A 20,041-nucleotide genomic window follows, 5' to 3' on the forward strand; every position below is an offset into this window, starting at 1 on the left:
CTGTACTCTCTCGTGTCCTGCTTTAAGCTCCCATCTTAAGGTCTAGTCTCTCTCGTGTCCTGCTTTAAGCTCCCAGTTTAAGGTCTGGTCTATCTCGCGTCCTGCTTTCAGCTCCCAGTTTAAGGTCCGCTCTCTCTCGTCTCCTGCTTTAAGCTCCCAGTTTAAGGTCCGGTCTCTCTCGTGTCCTGCTTTAAGCTCCCAGTTTCAAGTCTGGTCTCTCTCGTCTCCTACTTTAAGCTTGTAGCTTCAGGTCTGTTCTCTCTCGTGTCATGCTTCAAGCTCCTAGCTTAAGGTCTAGTCTCTCTCGTCTCCTGCTTTAAGCTCCTAGCTTCAGGTTTGGTCTTTCTCGTGTCCTGCTTTAAGCTCCCAGTTTAAGGTCCGGTCTCTCTCCTCTCCTGATTTTAGCACCTAGCTTAAGGTCCGGTCTCTCTCCTCTCCTGCTTTAAGCTCCTAGCTTAAGGCCTGGTCTCTCTCGTCTCCTGCTTTAAGCTCCTAGCTTAAGGTCTGGTCTCTCTCGTCTCCTGTTTTAAGCTCCCAGTTTAAGGTCTGATCTCTCTCGTGTCCTGCTTTAAGCTCCTAGCTTAAGGTCTGGTCTCTCTCGTGTCCTGCTTTAAGCTCCCAGTTGAAGGTCTGGTCTCTCTCGTCTCCTGATTTAAGTTCCTAGTTTAAGGTCCGCTCTCTCTCAAGTCCTGCTTTAAGCTCCCAGTTTAAGGTCTGGTCTCTCTCGTCTCCTGCTTTTAGCTCCCAGCTTCAGGTCTGGTCTCTCTCGTGTCCTGCTTTAAGCTCCCAGTTTAAGGTCCGGTCTCTCTCGTGTCCTGCTTTAAGCTCCCAGTTTACGGTCCGGTCTCTCTCGTGTCCTGCTTTAAGCTCCCAGTTTAAGGTCCGCTCTCTCTCGTGTCCTGCTATAAGCTCCCAGTTTAAGGTCCGGTCTCTCTCGTGTCCTGCTTTAAGCTCCCAGTCTAATGTCCGGTCTCTCTCGTGTCCTGCTTTAAGCTCCCAGTTTAAGGTCCGGTCTCTCTCGTGTCCTGCTTTAAGCTCCCAGTTTAAGGTCCGGTCTCTCTCGTGTCCTGCATTAAGCTCCTAGCTTAATGTCCGGTCTCTCTCGTGTCCTGCTTTAAGCTCCCAGTTTAAGGTCTGGTCTCTCTCGTCTCCTGATTTAAGTTCCCAGTTTAAGGTCTGGTCTCTCTCGTCTCCTGCTTTAAGCTCCCAGTTTAAGGACTGGTCTCTCTCGTCTCCTGATTTAAGTTCCCAGTTTAAGGTCCGGTCTCTCTCGTGTCCACCTTTAAGCTCCTAGTAAAAGGTCTAGTCTCTCTCGTGTCCTAATTTAAGCTCCTAGTTTAAGGTCTAGTCTCTCTCGTGTCCTAATTTAAGCTCCTAGTTTAAGGTCCGCTCTCCCTCGTGTCCTTCTTTAAGCTCCCAGTTTAATGTCTGGTCTCTCTCGTCTCGTGCTTTAAGCTCCCTGCTTCTGGTCTGGTCTCTCTCGTGTCATGCTTCAAGCTCCTAGCTTAAGGTCTAGTCTCTCTCGTCTCCTGCTTTAAGCTCCTAGCTTCAGGTTTGGTCTTTCTCGTGTCCTGCTTTAAGCTCCCAGTTTAAGGTCCGGTCTCTCTCGTGTCCTGCTTTAAGCTCCCAGTTTAAGGTCTGGTCTCTCTCGTCTCCTGCTTTTAGCTGCCAGCTTCAGGTCTGGTCTCTCTCGTGTCCTGCTTTAAGCTCCCAGTTTAAGGTCCGGTCTCTCTCGTGTCCTGCTTTAAGCTCCCAGTTTACGGTCCGGTCTCTCTCGTGTCCTGCTTTAAGCTCGCAGTTTAAGGTCCGCTCTCTCTCGTGTCCTGCTTTAAGCTCCCAGTTTAAGGTCCGGTCTCTCTCGTGTCCTGCTTTAAGCTCCCAGTTTAAGGTCCGGTCTCTCTCGTGTCCTGCTTTAAGCTCCCAGTTTAAGGTCTGGTCTCTCTCGTCTCCTGATTTAAGTTCCCAGTTTAAGGTCTGGTCTCTCTCGTCTCCTGCTTTAAGCTCCCAGTTTAAGGTCTGGTCTCTCTCGTCTCCTGATTTAAGTTCCCAGTTTAAGGTCCGGTCTCTCTCGTGTCCAGCTTTAAGCTCCTAGTTTAAGGTCTAGTCTCTCTCGTGTCCTAATTTAAGCTCCTAGTTTAAGGTCTAGTCTCTCAACGTGTCCTAATTTAAGCTCCTAGTTTAAGGTCCGCTCTCTCTCGTGTCCTTCTTTAAGCTCCCAGTTTAATGTCTGGTCTCTCTCGTCTCCTGCTTTAAGCTCCCTGCTTCAGGTCTGGTCTCTCTCGTCTCCTGATTTAAGTTACCAGTTTAAGGTCTGTTCTCTCTCGTGTCCTGCTTTAAGCTCCTAGCTTAAGGTCTGGTCTCTCTCGTCTCCTGCTTTAAGCTCCCAGTTTAAGGTCTGGTCTCTCTCCTCTCCTGCTTTAAGCTCCTAGCTTAACATCTGGTCTCTCTCGTGTCCTGCTTCAAGCTCCTAGCTTAAGGTCTAGTCTCTCTCGTCTCCTGATTTAAGTTACCAGTTTAAGGTCTGTACTCTCTCGTGTCCTGCTTTAAGCTCCTAGCTTAAGGTCTAGTCTCTCTCGTGTCCTGCTTTAAGCTCCCAGTTTAAGGTCTGGTCTATCTCGCGTCCTGCTTTCAGCTCCCAGTTTAAGGTCCGCTCTTTCTCGTCTCCAGCTTTAAGCTCCCAGTTTAAGGTCCGGTCTCTCTCGTGTCCTGCTTTAAGCTCCCAGTTTCAAGTCTGGTCTCTCTCGTCTCCTACTTTAAGCTCCTAGCTTCAGGTCTGGTCTCTCTCGTGTCATGCTTCAAGCTCCTAGCTTAAGGTCTAGTCTCTCTCGTCTCCTGCTTTAAGCTCCTAGCTTCAGGTTTGGTCTTTCTCGTGTCCTGCTTTAAGCTCCCAGTTTAAGGTCCGGTCTCTCTCGTGTCCTGCTTTAAGCTCCCAGTTTAAGGTCTGGTCTCTCTCGTCTCATGCTTTTAGCTCCCAGCTTCAGGTCTGGTCTCTCTCGTGTCCTGCTTTAAGCTCCCAGTTTAAGGTCAGGTCTCTCTCGTGTCCTGCTTTAAGCTCCCAGTTTACGGACCGGTCTCTCTCGTGTCCTGCTTTAAGCTCCCAGTTTAAGGTCCGCTCTCTCTCGTGTCCTGCTATAAGCTCCCAGTTTAAGGTCCGGTCTCTCTCGTGTCCTGCTTTAAGCTCCCAGTTTAAGGTCCGGTCTCTCTCGTGTCCTGCTTTAAGCTCCCAGTTTACGGTCCAGTCTCTCTCGTGTCCTGCTTTAAGCTCCCAGTTTAAGGACCGGTCTCTCTCGTGTCCTGCTTTAAGCTCCCAGTTTAAGGTCCGGTCTCTCTCGTGTCCTGCATTAAGCTCCTAGCTTAATGTCCGGTCTCTCTCGTGTCCTGCTTTAAGCTCCCAGTTTAAGGTCTGGTCTCTCTCGTCTCCTGATTTAAGTTCCCAGTTTAAGGTCTGGTCTCTCTCGTCTCCTGCTTTAAGCTCCCAGTTTAAGGTCTGGTCTCTCTCGTCTCCTGATTTAAGTTCCCAGTTTAAGGTCCGGTCTCTCTCGTGTCCAGCTTTAAGCTCCTAGTTTAAGGTCTAGTCTCTCTCGTGTCCTAATTTAAGCTCCTAGTTTAAGGTCTAGTCTCTCTCGTGTCCTAATTTAAGCTCCTAGTTTAAGGTCCGCTCTCCCTCGTGTCCTTCTTTAAGCTCCCAGTTTAATGTCTGGTCTCTCTCGTCTCCTGCTTTAAGCTCCCTGCTTCTGGTCTGGTCTCTCTCGTCTCTTGATTTAAGTTACCAGTTTAAGGTCTGTTCTCTCTCGTGTCCTGCTTGAAGCTCCTAGCTTAAGGTCTGGTCTCTCTCGTCTCCTGCATTAAGCTCCCAGTTTAAGGTCTGGTCTCTCTCGTCTCCTGCGTTAAGCTCCCAGTTTAAGGTCCGCTCTCTCTCGTGTCCTGCTTTAAGCTCCCAGTTTAAGGTCCGGTCTCTCTCGTGTCCTGCTTTAAGCTCCCAGTTTAAGGTCCGGTCTCTCTCGTGTCCTGCTTTAAGCTCCCAGTTTAAGGTCTGGTCTCTCTCGTCTCCTGATTTAAGTTCCCAGTTTAAGGTCTGGTCTCTTTCGTCTCCTGCTTTAAGCTCCCAGTTTAAGGTCTGGTCTCTCTCGTCTCCTGATTTAAGTTCCCAGTTTAAGGTCCGGTCTCTCTCGTGTCCAGCTTTAAGCTCCTAGTTTAAGGTCTAGTCTCTCTCGTGTCCTAATTTAAGCTCCTAGTTTAAGGTCTAGTCTCTCAACGTGTCCTAATTTAAGCTCCTAGTTTAAGGTCCGCTCTCTCTCGTGTCCTTCTTTAAGCTCCCAGTTTAATGTCTGGTCTCTCTCGTCTCCTGCTTTAAGCTCCCTGCTTCAGGTCTGGTCTCTCTCGTCTCCTGATTTAAGTTACCAGTTTAAGGTCTGTTCTCTCTCGTGTCCTGCTTTAAGCTCCTAGCTTAAGGTCTGGTCTCTCTCGTCTCCTGCTTTAAGCTCCCAGTTTAAGGTCTGGTCTCTCTCCTCTCCTGCTTTAAGCTCCTAGCTTAACATCTGGTCTCTCTCGTGTCCTGCTTCAAGCTCCTAGCTTAAGGTCTAGTCTCTCTCGTCTCCTGATTTAAGTTACCAGTTTAAGGTCTGTACTCTCTCGTGTCCTGCTTTAAGCTCCTAGCTTAAGGTCTAGTCTCTCTCGTGTCCTGCTTTAAGCTCCCAGTTTAAGGTCTGGTCTATCTCGCGTCCTGCTTTCAGCTCCCAGTTTAAGGTCCGCTCTCTCTCGTCTCCAGCTTTAAGCTCCCAGTTTAAGGTCCGGTCTCTCTCGTGTCCTGCTTTAAGCTCCCAGTTTCAAGTCTGGTCTCTCTCGTCTCCTACTTTAAGCTCCTAGCTTCAGGTCTGGTCTCTCTCGTGTCATGCTTCAAGCTCCTAGCTTAAGGTCTAGTCTCTCTCGTCTCCTGCTTTAAGCTCCTAGCTTCAGGTTTGGTCTTTCTCGTGTCCTGCTTTAAGCTCCCAGTTTAAGGTCCGGTCTCTCTCGTGTCCTGCTTTAAGCTCCCAGTTTAAGGTCTGGTCTCTCTCGTCTCATGCTTTTAGCTCCCAGCTTCAGGTCTGGTCTCTCTCGTGTCCTGCTTTAAGCTCCCAGTTTAAGGTCAGGTCTCTCTCGTGTCCTGCTTTAAGCTCCCAGTTTACGGACCGGTCTCTCTCGTGTCCTGCTTTAAGCTCCCAGTTTAAGGTCCGCTCTCTCTCGTGTCCTGCTATAAGCTCCCAGTTTAAGGTCCGGTCTCTCTCGTGTCCTGCTTTAAGCTCCCAGTTTAAGGTCCGGTCTCTCTCGTCTCCTGCTTTAAGCTCCCTGCTTCTGGTCTGGTCTCTCTCGTCTCTTGATTTAAGTTACCAGTTTAAGGTCTGTTCTCTCTCGTGTCCTGCTTGAAGCTCCTAGCTTAAGGTCTGGTCTCTCTCGTCTCCTGCATTAAGCTCCCAGTTTAAGGTCTGGTCTCTCTCGTCTCCTGCGTTAAGCTCCCAGTTTAAGGTCCGCTCTCTCTCGTGTCCTGCTTTAAGCTCCCAGTTTAAGGTCCGGTCTCTCTCGCGTCCTGCTTTAAGCTCCCAGTTTAAGGTCCGGTCTCTCTCGTGTCCTGCTTTAAGCTCCCAGTTTAAGGTCTGGTCTCTCTCGTCTCCTGATTTAAGTTCCCAGTTTAAGGTCTGGTCTCTCTCGTCTCCTGCTTTAAGCTCCCAGTTTAAGGTCTGGTCTCTCTCGTCTCCTGATTTAAGTTCCCAGTTTAAGGTCCGGTCTCTCTCGTGTCCAGCTTTAAGCTCCTAGTTTAAGGTCTAGTCTCTCTCGTGTCCTAATTTAAGCTCCTAGCTAAAGGTCTGGTCTCTCTCGTGTCCTGATTTAAGCTCCTAGTTTAAGGTCCGCTCTCTCTCGTGTCCTGCTTTACGCTCCTAGCTTAAGGTCTGGTCTCTCTCGTGTCCTGCTTTAAGCTCCCAGTTTACGGTCTGGTCTCTCTCGTCTCCTGCTTTAAGCTCCTAGCTTAAGGTCTGGTCTCTCTCGTCTCCTGCTTGAAGCTCCCAGCTTCAGGTCTGGTGTCTCTCGTCTCCTGATTTAAGTTACCAGTTTAAGGTCTGTACTCTCTCGTGTCCTGCTTTAAGCTCCTAGCTTAAGGTCTAGTCTCTCTCGTGTCCTGCTTTAAGCTCCCAGTTTAAGGTCTGGTCTATCTCGCGTCCTGCTTTCAGCTCCCAGTTTAAGGTCCACTCTCTCTCGTGTCCTGCTTTAAGCTCCCAGTTTAAGATCTGGTCTCTCTCCTCTCCTGATTTTAGCACCTAGCTTAACGTCTGGTCTCTCTCGTCTCCTGCTTTCTACTCCTAGCTTAAGGTCTGGTCTCTCTCGTCTCCTGTTTTAAGCTCCCAGTTTAAGGTCTGGTCTCTCTCGTGTCCTGCTTTAAGCTCTAGGCTTAAGGTCTGGTCTCTCTCGTGTCCTGCTTTAAGCTCCCAGTTGAAGGTCTGGTCTCTCTCGTCTCCTGATTTAAGTTCCTAGTTTAAGGTCCGCTCTCTCTCGTGTCCTGCTTTAAGCTCCCAGTTTAAGGTCTGGTCTCTCTCGTCTCCTGCTTTTAGCTCCCAGCTTCAGGTCTGATCTCTCTCGTGTCCTGCTTTAAGCTCCCAGTTTAAGGTCCGGTCTCTCTCGTGTCCTGCTTTAAGGTCCCAGTTTACGGTCCGGTCTCTCTCGTGTCCTGCTTTAAGCTCCCAGTTTAAGTTCCGATCTCTCTCGTGTCCTGCTTTAAGCTCCCAGTTTAAGGTACGGTCTCTCTCGTGTCCTGCTTTAAGCTTCCAGTTTAAGGTCCGGTCTCTCTCGTGTCCTGCTTTAAGCTCCCAGTTTAAGGTCTGGTCTCTCTCGTCTCCTGATTTAAGTTCCCAGTTTAAGGTCTGGTCTCTCTCGTCTCCTGCTTTAAGCTCCCAGTTTAAGATCTGGTCTCTCTCGTCTCCTGATTTAAGTTCCCAGTTTAAGGTCCGGTCTCTCTCGTGTCCAGCTTTAAGCTCCTAGCTTAAGGTCTAGTCTCTGTCGTGTCCTGCTTTAAGCTCCTAGCTTCAGGTTTGGTCTTTCTCGTGTCCTGCTTTAAGCTCCTAGTTTAAGGTCCGGTCTCTCTCTTCTCCTGCTTTAAGCTCCTAGCTTAATGTCTGGTCTCCCTCGTCTCCTGATTTAAGCTCCTAGTTTAAGGTCCCCTCTCTCTCGTGTCCTGCTTTAAACTCCTAGCTTAAGGTCTAGTCTCTCTCCTGTCCTAATTTAAGCTCCTAGTTTAAGGTCTGGTCTCTCTCGTGTCCTAATTTAAGCTCCTAGTTTAAGGTCCGCTCTCTCTCGTGTCCTTCTTTAAGCTCCCAGTTTAATATCTGGTCTCTCTCGTCTCCTGCTTTAAGCTCCCTGCTTCAGGTCTGGTCTCTCTCGTCTCCTGATTTAAGTTACCAGTTTAAGGTCTGTTCTCTCTCGTGTCCTGCTTTAAGCTCCTAGCTTAAGGTCTGGTCTCTCTCTTCTCCTGCTTTAAGCTCCCAGTTTAAGGTCTGCTCTCACTCGTCTCCTGCTTTAAGCTCCCAGTTTCAGGTCTGGTCTCTCTCATGACCTGCTTTAAGCTCCTAGCTTAAGGTCTGGTCTCTCTCGTGTCCTGATTTAAGCTCCTAGTTTAAGGTCCGCTCTCTCTCGTGTCCTGCTTTACGCTCCTAGCTTAAGGTCTGGTCTCTCTCGTGTCCTGCTTTAAGCTCCCAGTTAACGGTCTGGTCTCTCTCGTCTCCTGCTTTAAGCTCCTAGCTTCAGGTCTGGTCTCTCTCGTGTCCTGCATCAAGCTCCTAGCTTAAGGTCTAGTCTCTCTCGTCTCCTGCTTTAAGCTCATAGCTTCAGGTTTGGTCTTTCTCGTGTCCTGCTTTAAGCTCCCAGTTTACGGTCTGGTCTCTCTCGTCTCCTGCTTTAAGCTCCTAGCTTCAGGTCTGGTCTCTCTCGTGTCCTGCATCAAGCTCCTAGCTTAAGGTCTAGTCTCTCTCGTCTCCTGCTTTAAGCTCATAGCTTCAGGTTTGGTCTTTCTCGTCTCCTGCTTTAAGCTCCTAGTTTCAGGTCTGGTCTCTCTCGTCTCCTGATTTAAGTTCCCAGTTTAAGGTCCGCTCTCTCTCGTGTCCTGCTTTAAGCTCCTAGCTTCAGGTCTGGTCTCTCTCGTGTCCTGCTTTAAGCTCCCAGTTTAAGGTCCGGTCTCTCTCGTCTCCTGCTTTAAGCTCCTAGCTTCAGGTTTGGTCTTTCTCGTGTTCTGCTTTAAGCTCCCAGTTTAAGGTCTGGTCTCTTTCCTCTCCTGATTTTAGCACCTAGCTTAAGGTCTGGTCTCTCTCGTCTCCTGCTTACAGCTCCCAGCTTAAGGTCTGGTCTCTCTCGTCTCCTGCTTTAAGCTCCTAGCTTATGGTCTAGTCTCTCTCGTCTCCTGTTGTAAGTTCCCAGTTTAAGCTCCGGTCTCTCTCGTGTCCTGCTTTAAACTCCTAGCTTAATGTCTGTTCTCTCTCGTCTCCTGCTTTAAGCTCCTAGCTTAAGGTCTAGTCTCTCTCGTGTCCTGCTTTAAGCTCCTAGCTTAAGGTCTGGTCTCTCTCGTGTCCTCATATAAGCTCCTAGTTTAAGTTCCGCTCTCTCTCGTGTCCTGCTTTAAGCTCCAAGCTTAATGTCTGGTCTCTCTCGTGTCCTGCTTTAAGCTCCCAGTTTAAGGTCCGCTCTCTCTCGTCTCCTGCTTTAAGTTCCTGGTTTAAGGTCCGCTCTCTCTCGTGTCCTGCTTTATGATCCCAGCTTAAGGTCTAGTCTCTCTCATCTCCTGCTTTAAGCTCCCAGTTAAAGGTCTGGTCTCTCTCGTCTCCTGCTTTAAGCTCCTAGCTTAAGGTCTGGTCTCTCTCGTCTCCTGTTTTAAGCTCCCAGTTTAAGGTCTGGTCTCTCTCGTGTCCTGCTTTAAGCTCTAGGCTTAAGGTCCGCTCTCTCTCGTCTCCTGCTTTAAGCTCCCAGTTTAAGGTCCGGTCTCTCTCGTGTCCTGCTTTAAGCTCCCAGTTTCAAGTCTGGTCTCTCTCGTCTCCTACTTTAAGCTCCTAGCTTCAGGTCTGGTCTCTCTCGTGTCATGCTTCAAGCTTCCAGTTTAAGGTCTAGTCTCTCTCGTGTCCTGCTTTAAGTTCCTAGCTTCAGGTCGAGTCTCTCTCGTGTCCTGCTTTAAGCTCCTAGCTTAAGGTCTGGTCTCTCTCGTCTCCTGCTTTAAGCTCCCAGCTTCAGGTCTGGCGTCTCTCGTCTCCTGATTTAAGTTACCAGTTTAAGGTCTGTACTCTCTCGTGTCCTGCTTTAAGCTCCTAGCTTAAGGTCTAGTCTCTCTCGTGTCCTGCTTTAAGCTCCGAGTTTAAGGTCTGGTCTATCTCGCGTCCTGCTTTAAGTTCCCAGTTTAAGGTCCGCTCTCTCTCGTCTCCTGCTTTAAGCTCCCAGTTTAAGGTCCGGTCTCTCTCGTGTCCTGCTTTAAGCTCCCAGTTTCAAGTCTGGTCTCTCACGTCTCCTAACTTAAGCTCCTAGCTTCAGGTCTGGTCTCTCTCGTGTCATGCTTCAAGCTCCTAGCTTAATGTCTAGTCTCTCTCGTCTCCTGCTTTAAGCTCCTAGCTTCAGGTTTGGTCTTTCTCGTGTCCTGCTTTAAGCTCCCAGTTTAAGGTCCGGTCTCTCTCCTCTCCTGATTTTAGCACCTAGCTTAAGGTCCGGTCTCTCTCCTCTCCTGCTTTAAGCTCCTAGCTTAAGGTCTGGTGTCTCTCGTCTCCTGATTTAAGCTCCTAGCTTAAGGTCTGGTCTCTCTCGTCTCCTGTTTTAAGCTCCCAGTTTAAGCTCTGGTCTCTGTCGTGTCCTGCTTTAAGCTCCTAGCTTAAGGTCTGGTCTCTCTCGTGTCCTGCTTTAAGCTCCCAGTTGAAGGTCTGGTCTCTCTCGTGTCCTGCTTTAAGCTCCCAGTTGAAGGTCTGGTCTCTCTCGTGTCCTGCTTTAAGCTCCTAGCTTCAGGTCTGGTCTCTCTCGTGTCCTGCTTTAAGCTCCCAGTTTAAGGTCCGGTCTCTCTCGTGTCCTGCTTTAAGCTCCCAGTTTACGGTCCGGTCTCTCTCGTGTCCTGCTTTAAGCTCCCAGTTTAAGGTCCGCACTCTCTCGTGTCCTGCTTTAAGCTCCCAGTTTAAGGTCCGGTCTCTCTCGTGTCCTGCTTTAAGCTCCCTGCTTCAGGTCTGGTCTCTCTCGTCTCTTGATTTAAGTTACCAGTTTAAGGTCTGTTCTCTCTCGTGTCCTGCTTTAAGCTCCTAGCTTAAGGTCTGGTCTCTCTCGTCTCCTGCATTAAGCTCCCAGTTTAAGGTCTGGTCTCTCTCGTCTCCTGCGTTAAGCTCCCAGTTTCAGGTCTGGTCTCGCTCGTGTCCTGCTTTAAGCTCCTAGCTAAAGGTCTGGTCTCTCTCGTGTCCTGATTTAAGCTCCTAGTTTAAGGTCCGCTCTCTCTCGTGTCCTGCTTTACGCTCCTAGCTTAAGGTCTGGTCTCTCTCGTGTCCTGCTTTAAGCTCCCAGTTTGCGGTCTGGTCTCTCTCGTCTCCTGATTTAAGCTCCTAGCTTAATGTCTGGTCTCTCTCGTCTCCTGCTTTAAGCTCCCAGCTTCAGGTCTGGTGTCTCTCGTCTCCTGATTTAAGTTACCAGTTTAAGGTCTGTACTCTCTCGTGTCCTGCTTTAAGCTCCCATCTTAAGGTCTAGTCTCTCTCGTGTCCTGCTTTAAGCTCCCAGTTTAAGGTCTGGTCTATCTCGCGTCCTGCTTTCAGCTCCCAGTTTAAGGTCCGCTCTCTCTCGTCTCCTGCTTTAAGCTCCCAGTTTAAGGTCCGGTCTCTCTCGTGTCCTGCTTTAAGCTCCCAGTTTCAAGTCTGGTCTCTCTCGTCTCCTACTTTAAGCTTGTAGCTTCAGGTCTGTTCTCTCTCGTGTCATGCTTCAAGCTCCTAGCTTAAGGTCTAGTCTCTCTCGTCTCCTGCTTTAAGCTCCTAGCTTCAGGTTTGGTCTTTCTCGTGTCCTGCTTTAAGCTCCCAGTTTAAGGTCCGGTCTCTCTCCTCTCCTGATTTTAGCACCTAGCTTAAGGTCCGGTCTCTCTCCTCTCCTGCTTTAAGCTCCTAGCTTAAGGCCTGGTCTCTCTCGTCTCCTGCTTTAAGCTCCTAGCTTAAGGTCTGGTCTCTCTCGTCTCCTGTTTTAAGCTCCCAGTTTAAGGTCTGATCTCTCTCGTGTCCTGCTTTAAGCTCCTAGCTTAAGGTCTGGTCTCTCTCGTGTCCTGCTTTAAGCTCCCAGTTGAAGGTCTGGTCTCTCTCGTCTCCTGATTTAAGTTCCTAGTTTAAGGTCCGCTCTCTCTCGTGTCCTGCTTTAAGCTCCCAGTTTAAGGTCTGGTCTCTCTCGTCTCCTGCTTTTAGCTCCCAGCTTCAGGTCTGGTCTCTCTCGTGTCCTGCTTTAAGCTCCCAGTTTAAGGTCCGGTCTCTCTCGTGTCCTGCTTTAAGCTCCCAGTTTACGGTCCGGTCTCTCTCGTGTCCTGCTTTAAGCTCCCAGTTTAAGGTCCGCTCTCTCTCGTGTCCTGCTATAAGCTCCCAGTTTAAGGTCCGGTCTCTCTCGTGTCCTGCTTTAAGCTCCCAGTCTAATGTCCGGTCTCTCTCGTGTCCTGCTTTAAGCTCCCAGTTTAAGGTCCGGTCTCTCTCGTGTCCTGCTTTAAGCTCCCAGTTTAAGGTCCGGTCTCTCTCGTGTCCTGCATTAAGCTCCTAGCTTAATGTCCGGTCTCTCTCGTGTCCTGCTTTAAGCTCCCAGTTTAAGGTCTGGTCTCTCTCGTCTCCTGATTTAAGTTCCCAGTTTAAGGTCTGGTCTCTCTCGTCTCCTGCTTTAAGCTCCCAGTTTAAGGACTGGTCTCTCTCGTCTCCTGATTTAAGTTCCCAGTTTAAGGTCCGGTCTCTCTCGTGTCCACCTTTAAGCTCCTAGTAAAAGGTCTAGTCTCTCTCGTGTCCTAATTTAAGCTCCTAGTTTAAGGTCTAGTCTCTCTCGTGTCCTAATTTAAGCTCCTAGTTTAAGGTCCGCTCTCCCTCGTGTCCTTCTTTAAGCTCCCAGTTTAATGTCTGGTCTCTCTCGTCTCGTGCTTTAAGCTCCCTGCTTCTGGTCTGGTCTCTCTCGTGTCATGCTTCAAGCTCCTAGCTTAAGGTCTAGTCTCTCTCGTCTCCTGCTTTAAGCTCCTAGCTTCAGGTTTGGTCTTTCTCGTGTCCTGCTTTAAGCTCCCAGTTTAAGGTCCGGTCTCTCTCGTGTCCTGCTTTAAGCTCCCAGTTTAAGGTCTGGTCTCTCTCGTCTCCTGCTTTTAGCTCCCAGCTTCAGGTCTGGTCTCTCTCGTGTCCTGCTTTAAGCTCCCAGTTTAAGGTCCGGTCTCTCTCGTGTCCTGCTTTAAGCTCCCAGTTTACGGTCCGGTCTCTCTCGTGTCCTGCTTTAAGCTCGCAGTTTAAGGTCCGCTCTCTCTCGTGTCCTGCTTTAAGCTCCCAGTTTAAGGTCCGGTCTCTCTCGTGTCCTGCTTTAAGCTCCCAGTTTAAGGTCCGGTCTCTCTCGTGTCCTGCTTTAAGCTCCCAGTTTAAGGTCTGGTCTCTCTCGTCTCCTGATTTAAGTTCCCAGTTTAAGGTCTGGTCTCTCTCGTCTCCTGCTTTAAGCTCCCAGTTTAAGGTCTGGTCTCTCTCGTCTCCTGATTTAAGTTCCCAGTTTAAGGTCCGGTCTCTCTCGTGTCCAGCTTTAAGCTCCTAGTTTAAGGTCTAGTCTCTCTCGTGTCCTAATTTAAGCTCCTAGTTTAAGGTCTAGTCTCTCAACGTGTCCTAATTTAAGCTCCTAGTTTAAGGTCCGCTCTCTCTCGTGTCCTTCTTTAAGCTCCCAGTTTAATGTCTGGTCTCTCTCGTCTCCTGCTTTAAGCTCCCTGCTTCAGGTCTGGTCTCTCTCGTCTCCTGATTTAAGTTACCAGTTTAAGGTCTGTTCTCTCTCGTGTCCTGCTTTAAGCTCCTAGCTTAAGGTCTGGTCTCTCTCGTCTCCTGCTTTAAGCTCCCAGTTTAAGGTCTGGTCTCTCTCCTCTCCTGCTTTAAGCTCCTAGCTTAACATCTGGTCTCTCTCGTGTCCTGCTTCAAGCTCCTAGCTTAAGGTCTAGTCTCTCTCGTCTCCTGATTTAAGTTACCAGTTTAAGGTCTGTACTCTCTCGTGTCCTGCTTTAAGCTCCTAGCTTAAGGTCTAGTCTCTCTCGTGTCCTGCTTTAAGCTCCCAGTTTAAGGTCTGGTCTATCTCGCGTCCTGCTTTCAGCTCCCAGTTTAAGGTCCGCTCTCTCTCGTCTCCAGCTTTAAGCTCCCAGTTTAAGGTCCGGTCTCTCTCGTGTCCTGCTTTAAGCTCCCAGTTTCAAGTCTGGTCTCTCTCGTCTCCTACTTTAAGCTCCTAGCTTCAGGTCTGGTCTCTCTCGTGTCATGCTTCAAGCTCCTAGCTTAAGGTCTAGTCTCTCTCGTCTCCTGCTTTAAGCTCCTAGCTTCAGGTTTGGTCTTTCTCGTGTCCTGCTTTAAGCTCCCAGTTTAAGGTCCGGTCTCTCTCGTGTCCTGCTTTAAGCTCCCAGTTTAAGGTCTGGTCTCTCTCGTCTCATGCTTTTAGCTCCCAGCTTCAGGTCTGGTCTCTCTCGTGTCCTGCTTTAAGCTCCCAGTTTAAGGTCAGGTCTCTCTCGTGTCCTGCTTTAAGCTCCCAGTTTACGGACCGGTCTCTCTCGTGTCCTGCTTTAAGCTCCCAGTTTAAGGTCCGCTCTCTCTCGTGTCCTGCTATAAGCTCCCAGTTTAAGGTCCGGTCTCTCTCGTGTCCTGCTTTAAGCTCCCAGTTTAAGGTCCGGTCTCTCTCGTGTCCTGCTTTAAGCTCCCAGTTTACGGTCCAGTCTCTCTCGTGTCCTGCTTTAAGCTCCCAGTTTAAGGACCGGTCTCTCTCGTGTCCTGCTTTAAGCTCCCAGTTTAAGGTCCGGTCTCTCTCGTGTCCTGCATTAAGCTCCTAGCTTAATGTCCGGTCTCTCTCGTGTCCTGCTTTAAGCTCCCAGTTTAAGGTCTGGTCTCTCTCGTCTCCTGATTTAAGTTCCCAGTTTAAGGTCTGGTCTCTCTCGTCTCCTGCTTTAAGCTCCCAGTTTAAGGTCTGGTCTCTCTCGTCTCCTGATTTAAGTTCCCAGTTTAAGGTCCGGTCTCTCTCGTGTCCAGCTTTAAGCTCCTAGTTTAAGGTCTAGTCTCTCTCGTGTCCTAATTTAAGCTCCTAGTTTAAGGTCTAGTCTCTCTCGTGTCCTAATTTAAGCTCCTAGTTTAAGGTCCGCTCTCCCTCGTGTCCTTCTTTAAGCTCCCAGTTTAATGTCTGGTCTCTCTCGTCTCCTGCTTTAAGCTCCCTGCTTCTGGTCTGGTCTCTCTCGTCTCTTGATTTAAGTTACCAGTTTAAGGTCTGTTCTCTCTCGTGTCCTGCTTGAAGCTCCTAGCTTAAGGTCTGGTCTCTCTCGTCTCCTGCATTAAGCTCCCAGTTTAAGGTCTGGTCTCTCTCGTCTCCTGCGTTAAGCTCCCAGTTTAAGGTCCGCTCTCTCTCGTGTCCTGCTTTAAGCTCCCAGTTTAAGGTCCGGTCTCTCTCGTGTCCTGCTTTAAGCTCCCAGTTTAAGGTCCGGTCTCTCTCGTGTCCTGCTTTAAGCTCCCAGTTTAAGGTCTGGTCTCTCTCGTCTCCTGATTTAAGTTCCCAGTTTAAGGTCTGGTCTCTCTCGTCTCCTGCTTTAAGCTCCCAGTTTAAGGTCTGGTCTCTCTCGTCTCCTGATTTAAGTTCCCAGTTTAAGGTCCGGTCTCTCTCGTGTCCAGCTTTAAGCTCCTAGTTTAAGGTCTAGTCTCTCTCGTGTCCTAATTTAAGCTCCTAGTTTAAGGTCTAGTCTCTCAACGTGTCCTAATTTAAGCTCCTAGTTTAAGGTCCGCTCTCTCTCGTGTCCTTCTTTAAGCTCCCAGTTTAATGTCTGGTCTCTCTCGTCTCCTGCTTTAAGCTCCCTGCTTCAGGTCTGGTCTCTCTCGTCTCCTGATTTAAGTTACCAGTTTAAGGTCTGTTCTCTCTCGTGTCCTGCTTTAAGCTCCTAGCTTAAGGTCTGGTCTCTCTCGTCTCCTGCTTTAAGCTCCCAGTTTAAGGTCTGGTCTCTCTCCTCTCCTGCTTTAAGCTCCTAGCTTAACATCTGGTCTCTCTCGTGTCCTGCTTCAAGCTCCTAGCTTAAGGTCTAGTCTCTCTCGTCTCCTGATTTAAGTTACCAGTTTAAGGTCTGTACTCTCTCGTGTCCTGCTTTAAGCTCCTAGCTTAAGGTCTAGTCTCTCTCGTGTCCTGCTTTAAGCTCCCAGTTTAAGGTCTGGTCTATCTCGCGTCCTGCTTTCAGCTCCCAGTTTAAGGTCCGCTCTCTCTCGTCTCCAGCTTTAAGCTCCCAGTTTAAGGTCCGGTCTCTCTCGTGTCCTGCTTTAAGCTCCCAGTTTCAAGTCTGGTCTCTCTCGTCTCCTACTTTAAGCTCCTAGCTTCAGGTCTGGTCTCTCTCGTGTCATGCTTCAAGCTCCTAGCTTAAGGTCTAGTCTCTCTCGTCTCCTGCTTTAAGCTCCTAGCTTCAGGTTTGGTCTTTCTCGTGTCCTGCTTTAAGCTCCCAGTTTAAGGTCCGGTCTCTCTCGTGTCCTGCTTTAAGCTCCCAGTTTAAGGTCTGGTCTCTCTCGTCTCATGCTTTTAGCTCCCAGCTTCAGGTCTGGTCTCTCTCGTGTCCTGCTTTAAGCTCCCAGTTTAAGGTCAGGTCTCTCTCGTGTCCTGCTTTAAGCTCCCAGTTTACGGACCGGTCTCTCTCGTGTCCTGCTTTAAGCTCCCAGTTTAAGGTCCGCTCTCTCTCGTGTCCTGCTATAAGCTCCCAGTTTAAGGTCCGGTCTCTCTCGTGTCCTGCTTTAAGCTCCCAGTTTAAGGTCCGGTCTCTCTCGTCTCCTGCTTTAAGCTCCCTGCTTCTGGTCTGGTCTCTCTCGTCTCTTGATTTAAGTTACCAGTTTAAGGTCTGTTCTCTCTCGTGTCCTGCTTGAAGCTCCTAGCTTAAGGTCTGGTCTCTCTCGTCTCCTGCATTAAGCTCCCAGTTTAAGGTCTGGTCTCTCTCGTCTCCTGCGTTAAGCTCCCAGTTTAAGGTCCGCTCTCTCTCGTGTCCTGCTTTAAGCTCCCAGTTTAAGGTCCGGTCTCTCTCGTGTCCTGCTTTAAGCTCCCAGTTTAAGGTCCGGTCTCTCTCGTGTCCTGCTTTAAGCTCCCAGTTTAAGGTCTGGTCTCTCTCGTCTCCTGATTTAAGTTCCCAGTTTAAGGTCTGGTCTCTCTCGTCTCCTGCTTTAAGCTCCCAGTTTAAGGTCTGGTCTCTCTCGTCTCCTGATTTAAGTTCCCAGTTTAAGGTCCGGTCTCTCTCGTGTCCAGCTTTAAGCTCCTAGTTTAAGGTCTAGTCTCTCTCGTGTCCTAATTTAAGCTCCTAGCTAAAGGTCTGGTCTCTCTCGTGTCCTGATTTAAGCTCCTAGTTTAAGGTCCGCTCTCTCTCGTGTCCTGCTTTACGCTCCTAGCTTAAGGTCTGGTCTCTCTCGTGTCCTGCTTTAAGCTCCCAGTTTACGGTCTGGTCTCTCTCGTCTCCTGCTTTAAGCTCCTAGCTTAAGGTCTGGTCTCTCTCGTCTCCTGCTTGAAGCTCCCAGCTTCAGGTCTGGTGTCTCTCGTCTCCTGATTTAAGTTACCAGTTTAAGGTCTGTACTCTCTCGTGTCCTGCTTTAAGCTCCTAGCTTAAGGTCTAGTCTCTCTCGTGTCCTGCTTTAAGCTCCCAGTTTAAGGTCTGGTCTATCTCGCGTCCTGCTTTCAGCTCCCAGTTTAAGGTCCACTCTCTCTCGTGTCCTGCTTTAAGCTCCCAGTTTAAGATCTGGTCTCTCTCCTCTCCTGATTTTAGCACCTAGCTTAACGTCTGGTCTCTCTCGTCTCCTGCTTTCTACTCCTAGCTTAAGGTCTGGTCTCTCTCGTCTCCTGTTTTAAGCTCCCAGTTTAAGGTCTGGTCTCTCTCGTGTCCTGCTTTAAGCTCTAGGCTTAAGGTCTGGTCTCTCTCGTGTCCTGCTTTAAGCTCCCAGTTGAAGGTCTGGTCTCTCTCGTCTCCTGATTTAAGTTCCTAGTTTAAGGTCCGCTCTCTCTCGTGTCCTGCTTTAAGCTCCCAGTTTAAGGTCTGGTCTCTCTCGTCTCCTGCTTTTAGCTCCCAGCTTCAGGTCTGATCTCTCTCGTGTCCTGCTTTAAGCTCCCAGTTTAAGGTCCGGTCTCTCTCGTGTCCTGCTTTAAGGTCCCAGTTTACGGTCCGGTCTCTCTCGTGTCCTGCTTTAAGCTCCCAGTTTAAGTTCCGATCTCTCTCGTGTCCTGCTTTAAGCTCCCAGTTTAAGGTACGGTCTCTCTCGTGTCCTGCTTTAAGCTTCCAGTTTAAGGTCCGGTCTCTCTCGTGTCCTGCTTTAAGCTCCCAGTTTAAGGTCTGGTCTCTCTCGTCTCCTGATTTAAGTTCCCAGTTTAAGGTCTGGTCTCTCTCGTCTCCTGCTTTAAGCTCCCAGTTTAAGATCTGGTCTCTCTCGTCTCCTGATTTAAGTTCCCAGTTTAAGGTCCGGTCTCTCTCGTGTCCAGCTTTAAGCTCCTAGCTTAAGGTCTAGTCTCTGTCGTGTCCTGCTTTAAGCTCCTAGCTTCAGGTTTGGTCTTTCTCGTGTCCTGCTTTAAGCTCCTAGTTTAAGGTCCGGTCTCTCTCTTCTCCTGCTTTAAGCTCCTAGCTTAATGTCTGGTCTCCCTCGTCTCCTGATTTAAGCTCCTAGTTTAAGGTCCCCTCTCTCTCGTGTCCTGCTTTAAACTCCTAGCTTAAGGTCTAGTCTCTCTCCTGTCCTAATTTAAGCTCCTAGTTTAAGGTCTGGTCTCTCTCGTGTCCTAATTTAAGCTCCTAGTTTAAGGTCCGCTCTCTCTCGTGTCCTTCTTTAAGCTCCCAGTTTAATATCTGGTCTCTCTCGTCTCCTGCTTTAAGCTCCCTGCTTCAGGTCTGGTCTCTCTCGTCTCCTGATTTAAGTTACCAGTTTAAGGTCTGTTCTCTCTCGTGTCCTGCTTTAAGCTCCTAGCTTAAGGTCTGGTCTCTCTCTTCTCCTGCTTTAAGCTCCCAGTTTAAGGTCTGCTCTCACTCGTCTCCTGCTTTAAGCTCCCAGTTTCAGGTCTGGTCTCTCTCATGACCTGCTTTAAGCTCCTAGCTTAAGGTCTGGTCTCTCTCGTGTCCTGATTTAAGCTCCTAGTTTAAGGTCCGCTCTCTCTCGTGTCCTGCTTTACGCTCCTAGCTTAAGGTCTGGTCTCTCTCGTGTCCTGCTTTAAGCTCCCAGTTAACGGTCTGGTCTCTCTCGTCTCCTGCTTTAAGCTCCTAGCTTCAGGTCTGGTCTCTCTCGTGTCCTGCATCAAGCTCCTAGCTTAAGGTCTAGTCTCTCTCGTCTCCTGCTTTAAGCTCATAGCTTCAGGTTTGGTCTTTCTCGTGTCCTGCTTTAAGCTCCCAGTTTACGGTCTGGTCTCTCTCGTCTCCTGCTTTAAGCTCCTAGCTTCAGGTCTGGTCTCTCTCGTGTCCTGCATCAAGCTCCTAGCTTAAGGTCTAGTCTCTCTCGTCTCCTGCTTTAAGCTCATAGCTTCAGGTTTGGTCTTTCTCGTCTCCTGCTTTAAGCTCCTAGTTTAAGGTCTGGTCTCTCTCGTCTCCTGATTTAAGTTCCCAGTTTAAGGTCCGCTCTCTCTCGTGTCCTGCTTTAAGCTCCTAGCTTCAGGTCTGGTCTCTCTCGTGTCCTGCTTTAAGCTCCCAGTTTAAGGTCCGGTCTCTCTCGTCTCCTGCTTTAAGCTCCTAGCTTCAGGTTTGGTCTTTCTCGTGTTCTGCTTTAAGCTCCCAGTTTAAGGTCTGGTCTCTTTCCTCTCCTGATTTTAGCACCTAGCTTAAGGTCTGGTCTCTCTCGTCTCCTGCTTACAGCTCCCAGCTTAAGGTCTGGTCTCTCTCGTCTCCTGCTTTAAGCTCCTAGCTTATGGTCTAGTCTCTCTCGTCTCCTGTTGTAAGTTCCCAGTTTAAGCTCCGGTCTCTCTCGTGTCCTGCTTTAAACTCCTAGCTTAATGTCTGTTCTCTCTCGTCTCCTGCTTTAAGCTCCTAGCTTAAGGTCTAGTCTCTCTCGTGTCCTGCTTTAAGCTCCTAGCTTAAGGTCTGGTCTCTCTCGTGTCCTCATATAAGCTCCTAGTTTAAGTTCCGCTCTCTCTCGTGTCCTGCTTTAAGCTCCAAGCTTAATGTCTGGTCTCTCTCGTGTCCTGCTTTAAGCTCCCAGTTTAAGGTCCGCTCTCTCTCGTCTCCTGCTTTAAGTTCCTGGTTTAAGGTCCGCTCTCTCTCGTGTCCTGCTTTATGATCCCAGCTTAAGGTCTAGTCTCTCTCATCTCCTGCTTTAAGCTCCCAGTTAAAGGTCTGGTCTCTCTCGTCTCCTGCTTTAAGCTCCTAGCTTAAGGTCTGGTCTCTCTCGTCTCCTGATTTAAGCTCCCAGTTTAAGGTCTGGTCTCTCTCGTCTCCTGCTTTAAGCTCCTAGCTTAAGGTCTAGTCTCTCTCGTGTCCTGCTTTAAGCTCCTAGTTTCAGGTCCGCTCTCTCTCGTGTCCTGCTTTAAGTTCCTAGCTTCAGGTCGAGTCTCTCTCGTGTCCTGCTTTAAGCTCCTAGCTTAAGGTCTGGTCTCTCTCGTCTCCTGCTTTAAGCTCCCAGCTTCAGGTCTGGTCTGTCTCGTCTCCTGATTTAAGTTACCAGTTTAAGGTCTGTACTCTCTCGTGTCCTGCTTTAAGCTCCTAGCTTCAGGTCGAGTCTCTCTCGTGTCCTGTTTTAAGCTCTAAGTTTAAGGTCTGGTCTCTCGTGTCCTGCTTTATGATCGCAGCTTAAGGTCTGGTCTCTCTCCTCTCCTGATTTAAGCTCCTAGCTTAAGGTCTGGTCTCTCTCGTGTCCTGATTTAAGCTCCCAGTTTAAGGTCCGCT

Source organism: Pristiophorus japonicus, chromosome Y (genome assembly GCF_044704955.1).
Source record: "Pristiophorus japonicus isolate sPriJap1 chromosome Y, sPriJap1.hap1, whole genome shotgun sequence".
Lineage (NCBI taxonomy): Eukaryota > Metazoa > Chordata > Chondrichthyes > Pristiophoridae > Pristiophorus > Pristiophorus japonicus.